The sequence below is a fragment of the Capra hircus genome, chromosome 1 (genome assembly GCF_001704415.2).
Source record: "Capra hircus breed San Clemente chromosome 1, ASM170441v1, whole genome shotgun sequence".
Lineage (NCBI taxonomy): Eukaryota > Metazoa > Chordata > Mammalia > Artiodactyla > Bovidae > Capra > Capra hircus.
Window position 1 is genome coordinate 130,363,772 of NC_030808.1, and position 8,273 is coordinate 130,372,044.

An 8,273-nucleotide genomic window follows, 5' to 3' on the forward strand; every position below is an offset into this window, starting at 1 on the left:
CTTTTCCAATGAGTCAGCTCTTCACATCATGTGGCCAAAGTATTGGCGTTTCAGCTTCAACATCAGTCCTTCCAATGAACACCCAGGACTGATCTCCTTTAGGATGGACTGGTTGGATCTCCTTGCAGTCCAAGGGACTCTCAAGAGTCTTCTCCAACACCACAGTTCAAAAGCACCAATTCTTCGGCACTCAGCTTTCTTTATAGTCCAAATCTCACATCCATACATGACCACAGGAAAAACCCTAGCCTTGACTAGACGGACCTTTGTTGGCAAAGCAATGTCTCTACTTTTTAATATGCTGTCTAGGTGGGTCATAACTTTTCTTCCAAGGAGTAAGCGTCTTTAATTTCATGGCTGCAGTCGCCGTCTGCAGTGATTTTGGAGCCCGGAAAAATAGTCAGCCACTGTTTCGATTGTTTCCCCATCTATTTGTCATGAAGTGATGGGACCAGATGCCATGATCTTAGTTTTCTAAATGTTGAGCTTTAAGCCAACTTTTTCACTCTCCTCTTTCACCTTCATCAAGAGACTCTTTAGTTCTTCTTCACTTTCTGCCGTAAGGGTGGTGTCATCTGCATATCTGAGGTTATTGATATTTCTCCCGGCAATCTTAATTCTAGCTTGTGCTTCCTCCAGCCCAGTGTTTCTCATGATGTACTCTGCATAGAAGTTAAATAAGCGGGGTGACAATATATTTGGAACTAGTCTGTTGTTCCATGTCCAGTTCTAACTGTTGCTTCCTGACCTGCATATAGGTTTCTCAAGAGGCAGGTCAGGTGGTCTGGTATTCCCATCTCTTTCAGAATTTTCCACAGTTCATTTTGATCCACACAGTCAAAGGCTTTGGCATAGTCAATAAAGCAGAAATAGATGTTTTTTTCTGGAACTCTCTTGCTTTTTCGATAATCCAGTGGATGTTGGCAATTTGATCTCTGTCTTTTCTAAAACCAGCTTGAACATCTGGAAGTTCACAGTTCACATATTGCTGAAGCCTGGCTTGGAGAATTTTAAGCATCACTACTAGCATGTGAGATGAGTGCAATTGTGCAGTAGTTTGAGCATTCTTTGGCATTGCCTTTCTTTGGAATTGGAATGAAAACTGACCTTTTCCCATCCTGTGGCCACTGCTGAGTTTTCCAAATTTGCTGGCATATTGAGTGCAGCACTTTCACAGCATCATCTTTCAGAATTTGAAATAGCTCAACTGGAATTCCATCACCTCTACTAACTTTGTTTGTAGTGATGCTTCCTAAGGCCCACTTGACTTCACATTCCAGGATGTCTGGCTCTAGGTGAGTGATCACACCATCGTGATTATCTGGGTCATAAAGATCTTTTTTGTACAGTTCTTCTGTGTATTCTTGCCACCTCTTCTTAATATCTTCTGCTTCTGTTAGATCCCTACCATTTCTGTCATTTATTGAACCCATCTTAGCATGAAATTTTCTTTTGGTATCTCTAATTTTCTTGAATAGATCTCTAGTCTTTCCCATTCTATTGTTTTCCTCTATTTCTTTGCGTTGATTGCTGAGGAAGGCTTTTTTTTTTATCTCTCCTTGCTATTCTTTGGAACTCTGCATTCAGATGGGTATATCTTTCATTTTTTCCTTTTCAAAAATTCAGTCCATAATACTATACAAATATAACAATCAAGTCAGAGAAGTACTGGTGTTGTTCTTGTTATTGAGTCAGTAAGTCATGTCTGACTCTTTGTGACGCCATGGTCTACAGCACACCAAGCTTCCCTGTCCTTCACTATCTCCTGGAGTTTGCTCAAATTCATATCCGTTGAGTTGGTGATTGTATCTAACCATCTCATTCTCTGCGGCTCCCTTCACCTTTTGCCCTTCAATCTTTCCCAGCATTAGGGTGTTTCCCAATGAGTTGGCTTTTTGCATCAGGTGGCCAAAATATTGGAGCTTTAGCTCCAGCACCAGTCCTTCAGTGAATATTCAGAGTTGATTTCCTTTAACATTGATTGGTTTGATCTCCTTGCAGTCCAAAGGACTCTCAAGAGGCTTCTCTAACACCACAGTTCAAAAGCGTCAATTCTTTGGTGCTCAGCTTTCTTTATGGTCCAACTTTCACATCCATACATGACTACTGGAAAAACCATAGCTTTGACTATATGGCCATTTGTTGGCAAAGTGATGTTTCTGCTGTTTAATATGCTGTCTAGTTTGGTCATAGCTTTTCTTCCAAGGAGCAAGCATCTTTTAATTTCATGGCTGCAGTCACCATCTGCAGTGATTTTGGAGCCCTAGAAAATAAAATCTGTCATTACTTCCACTTTTTCTCCTTCTATTTGCCATGAAGGGATGGGACTGGATGCCATGATCTTAGTTTTTTGAATGTTGAGTTTTAAGCCAGCTTTTTCATTCTCCTCTTTCACCCTTATCAAGGGACTCTTTGGTTCCTCTTCATTTTTTGCCATTAGAGTGATGACATCTGCATATCTGAGGCTGTTGATATCTGTCCCAGCAACCTTGATCCCAGCTTGTGATTCATCCAGCCTGTCATTTCACATGATGTACTCTACATATAAGTTAAATAAGCGGGGTTACAATATACAGTCTTGACATACTCCTTTCCCAATTTTGAACCAGTCTGCTGTTCCATGTCTGGTTCTAACTGTTGCTTTTTGACCTGCATACAGGTTTCTCGGGAGACAGGTAAGGTGGTCTGGTATTCCCATTCCTTTGAGAATTTTTCACAATTTGCTGTGATCCACACAGTCAAAGGCTTTAGCATAGTCAATGAAGCAGAAGTAAATGTTTTTCTGGAATTCCTTTGTTTTGTCTATGATCCTATTAACATCAGGATACACAAATATAGTGGAATAGACTAGAGAGCCTGAAACTCACACTTAACCACCAATTGATATTTGACAAAGGTGCCAAATGGAGTAAAGAAAAGTTTTTCAACAAATGGTGCTCACACAATCAGAGGTCTGTATGGGAAAAAGGACATGACCTGTACCTCACATCCCCCACAAAAGTGAACTTCACACAGTAGTGCAACCATACTGTGGAATGGAGCAATTTAAAAGGAACAAAATATTGATACATGCAACAGCTGTAGGAAATTATGCTGAGTGACAAAAGGCCAATCTCAAAAGCTACATACCATGTGATACGACTTAGATATCATAAAAATTTTTATTTTTTATTGGGATATAGTTGATGAACAATATTGTGTTAGTTTCAGGTGTACAGCAAAGTGATTCAGTTGTGCATGTAATCCATTCTTTTTCAGATTCTTTTCCCATTTAGATTATTACAGAGTACTGAGCAGGGTTCCCAGTGCTATACTAGATAATTTTTAAATGACGAAATTTTAGAAAAGGAAGGCAGAATACTGGTTGCCAAAGGTTAGGGACTATGCGGACAGATCCAGAAGGGAGGTGGGTGAGGTTATAAAGGGTAACACAAAGGATTCTTGCATTCAGAATCTTGACTATGGCAGTGGGTGTGCGTGCATGCTAAGTTGCTTCAGTTGTGTCTGAATTTTTGCTACCCCATGGACTGCAACCTGCCAGACTTCTCTGTCCCTGGGAGAATACTGTCCAGGCAGGAATACTGGCGTGGGTTGCTGTGCCCTCCTTCAGGGGATCTTCCTGACCCAGGGATTGAACTTACGTCTCTTAGTCTATCTGCATTGGCAGGCGGGTTTTTTGTTTGTTTGTTTGTTTTACCGTTAGTACCACCTGAAAAGTCCCCATGGTGGTGGCTACATGAACCTAAACATGGAAACATTTTATAGAACCTAATACACACATGAATGAGTACAACTAAAACTAGGGAAACCTGAGTGAGATGCGTGGATTGTATTGATGTCAATATCCTGGTTGTGATACTATAATTATACAAAATATTACCATTGGGGTAAACTTGTCACAATATACAAAGATTTTCTCAGGGTGGTTTTTACAACTGTATGAATTTACAGTTATCTCAACAAAAATTTCAGTGAAAAAGTGAGTTTGAGATGGCTCATAAGCCTACATATAAATTTTAAATAACTCCTTTTATTATAATTAAAAAATAACTTCATGGGACCAGGCAGATTCCTTAGGAAAAGATTTCTTAAGGCAAAGAAAACAATAAACAATTTAAAAAAATCTCCTCAAAAATTTAAAATTTATGGTCATTAAATCCAACCTGGTAAAACATCAGTCTGGTGGCTAGGGTCAGAGTGCGGAGAATTCTACCCCCAATACTTCATCACTTAGGTTACAAAGTTACCAGGCTGATTGAGGAAAATTAATCAGAGAGCTCCATCTGGGGGCAGGGGAGGGAGCAGCCACTGTGATCCTTGACTGGGAAACTGCCTTTAGAAGGTGATACTTGAACAATACCAATAATGGCTTTGCTGTCAAGAAATTTTAAAGGACATTGTCTCTCTTCACAACATCCCCGTATGGGAGGTGTTATACTCCTTCTTTTAAAGACAAGGAAACCAAGGCTGAGGAAGTTGAAGTGACTTACCCAAGCTCATATGGGCAGTAAGTGGCAGGTTCAGGGCCCAACCCAAGCCTATGAGACTCGAAAGTTCCCAGCTCTAAGACGTCTGGCTGCCTTCCTCGGAGCAACTTACAGTAAGGAGATGCTGGTACTCATGGAGAAAGAAAACAATATCTGGGAGCAGAGATATTTGTCAGCCTAGACAAAAAATGTACATTCTTGTCTAACATGGAAAACTGGAAGTTGTCTGGGGAAAAAAGTTTGCTGTGGTTTGTGATTTGCTCTTAGGGCAAGTAGGTTCATTCTTCTTTTACACAGTCACATCACAGTTCTGAAATGTTTTAATAGAGAAAATGCTCCTGGTGCTCAATTGGGATCACAGAAAGGATTTCCCTTGAGGAAACCACCACCTTGTGGCAATGAGCATAACTTGCAGGACCAGGAAAGGTTTCTGTTTGTTTCCTGTCTTCCATACTCCAAAATGCAGTGGCAACCCTTAAAGTTGGAAATTTTTGCATTAAACAAAACAAACAAGCCAGAAAAGTACCTTCCTTAGGAGAGGCTTAAATAAAAGAGATATCAATGAAAAAGATAGCTTTTGAGCAAAGAAATCAAATCACTGACCCATGTTATAAAATACAACAAAGATGGAAATTTCTTTAAAACAAGATACTAAAAGTTGGGGTGATCCATTTGGAGAAAAAAAAATGAAGAGGTTCCATATTGTCTGAACTGTACACTTTTGAAAGTAAAAAGGGGCTGCTATTAGTAATTACAGAGGACAGCAGGTATAAGGTCAGGGTGTGAAGACACATGGCTCCCCTAAATTGTTTGGTGGTTTAGCCTGGCAAAGTTGTGACTACATTTTAAAGAGGCTGTGTGGTAAGAAATCTAACCCTTTTAAAGTGAATAAAAAGTCTTTATCTCTCAGTGTGCTGGCAGGAGGAGTTTCATAACTGATCTGAATTTTATTTTTGGAACTAAGACCTAAGGGAGATTTCAAACTATTAAAGAGCTTGAGTAACCACCACCATGTAGCCAAAAATAAGAAAAACACACAAGCCATCACTTGCACCTAGTAAACCCAGTTTGTAATGTTGTGTTTAACAGATACCATTGTACAGATATAACACAGACTATTCACTCATCTATCGAAGGATATCTTGGTTGCTTTTAGTTTTTGGTGATTATGAATCAGCTGCTATAAACATTTATGTGCAGGTTTTTGTGTCCACCTGTTTTCAAATCAGTTGAGTAAGTATGTGTATGTGCTAAGTCGCTTCAGTCGTGTCCAGCTCTGGGGCTTTATGGATTGCACCCACCAGACTCCTTTGCCTATGGGATTCAGGCACGAATACAGGAGTGGGTTGCATGTCCTCCTCCAGGGGATCTTCCCGACCCAGGGATCTCACCCGTGTCTCTTTTGTCTCCTGCACTGACAGGCAGGTTCTTTACACTAGCGCCACCTGGGAAGCCCTGAGTAAGTATAAAGGAGTTGGTTGCTCAGTTGTGTCCGACTCTGTGACCCCATGGACTGTAGCCCACCAGGGTCCTCTGTCTATGGAATCCTCCAAGCAAGAATACTGGAGTGGGTTACCATTTCCCTCTCCAGGGGATCTTCCTGACCCACAGATCAAACCAGGGTCTCCTGCATTAGAGGCAGATTCTTAACGGTCTGAGCCACCAGGGAAGCCAGTTTTAAAGTACATCTATTTTTTCTTTCGTGGTTCATTCTTTTCATGTTGTGTCTAAAGTTATTGCCAGACCAAGATCACCTAGATTTTGCCTATGTTTTCTTCTAGAAATTTTATGATTTTCCATTTTATTTCTATGATTAATTTTGAGTCATTTTTTTGTGAAAAATGTAAAGTCTATGTCCAATTTTTTTTTTTTTTTTTTGCAAATGGATGTCCGATTATTCCAGCACCAGTTTTTGGAAAAACTTATTTTTCTACATTGATTTTCCTTTGCTCCCTTGTCCAAGATTGGTTGACTGTATTTGTATAGGTCTATTTCTACACTTTTTATTTTATTCCATTAATGTATGTATCTCTCCTTTCACTAAAATATTGTCTTACTTATTGTGAGTTAATGGTAAGTCTTGTAGTCTTGTTGTATCAGTTCTCCAGCTTTGTGAATCTTCACTGTTGTGTTGACTATTTGGACCTCTTATCTTTTCATATAAACTCTAGAATCAGTTTGTTGATATCCACAAAATTGCTTGCTGATGTTTTGATTGGAATTGTGTTTAATCCATAGGTCAGATCTCAACAATATTGATTCTTCCTATCCACAAACATCCTATCCAGACAGCATATTAAAAAACAGAGACATTACTTTGCCAACGAAGGTTCCTCTAGTCAAAGCTATGGTTTTTTTCCAGTAGTCATGTATGGATGTGAGAGTTGGACTATAAAGAAAGCTGAGCACTGAAGAACTGATGCTTTTGAACTGTGGTGTTGGAGAAGACTCTTGAGAGTAACTTGGACTGGAAGGCGATCCAACAAGTCCATCCTAAAGGAAATCAGACCTGAATATTCATTGGAAGGACTGAGGCTGAAGCTGAAACTCCAATACTTTGGCCACATGATGCGAATAGCTGACTCATTTGAAAAAACCCTGATGCTGGGAAAGATTGAAGGCAGGGGGAGAAGGGGACGACAGAGGATGAGATGGTTGTGTGGCATCACGACTCAATGGACATGAGTTTGAGTAAACTCCAGGAGTTGGTGATGGACAGGGAGGCCTGGCATACTGCAGTCCATGGGGTTGCAAAGAGTTGGACACGACTGAGTGACTGAACTGAACTGACATGCTGTTACTATATTCAACTATATTCATTCTCAGCTGCCTGCTGGATCTGCTCATTCCTAAAGATGTGGTGTTAAAGTCTTCAGTTATAATAGCGGTAGTGGTTTAGTTGCTAAGTCATGTCCAACTCTTGCGACCCCATGGACAGAGGAGCCTGGCAGGCCACAGTCCATGGGATTCTCCAGGTAAGAATGCTGGAATGGGTTGCCATTTCCTTCTCCAGGGGATCTTCCCAACCCAGGAATTAAACCCGGGTCTCCTGCATTGAAGCGGATTCTTTACCAACTGAGCTACAAGGGAAGCCTTCAATTTGGGTTTATTTATTTTTTCTTTGCAGTTTAGTCAGTTTTTGCCTCAGGTATTTGGATGCTTTGCTGTTAGGTGCATATACAAGTATTGTTATGTCTTCAGAGAATTGATCCCTTTAGCATTATATAATATCTTCTCTTTATCCCTGATAAATTTCCTTGCTCTGAAATCTGCTTTGCCTGAAATTAGTATAGTGACTCCAGCTTTCTTTTGATTACTGTAGCATGCCATACTTTCTCCACCTTTTTACTTCTGTCTTTAAAAACAAGTTAAAAAAAAAACACACACTTTTAAACCTGTGCTTTATATTTAAAGTGGATTTCTTGAAGACAACATATAGTTGGGCCTTGTTTTTTTAATCTCCTGGCAATTTCTTTTAATTGATGTAGATCATTCACACCATGTTTATAATTGCTTCTATTTTCTCCACTTGACTTTCATACTTCATTTTGAATTTGTAATTTTGTATTCTTTATCTTGAAGGAAACCTCTTCAGATCTGTCAAAACCTGGGAGCCACCCCTGCCCAGTATGTATTCAGTAGCAATAGAAAAGCTGCATGCCAGGCCTGGAGGGACAGAAGGGATGCAGGAATGGAGGGTGCAGCTCTACAGTACATGATGCACCAGATCTGTGCTTGGTGGGTGCAAAAGACCCAGAGAGGACAAACTCTTCAGCCAATGAGGGT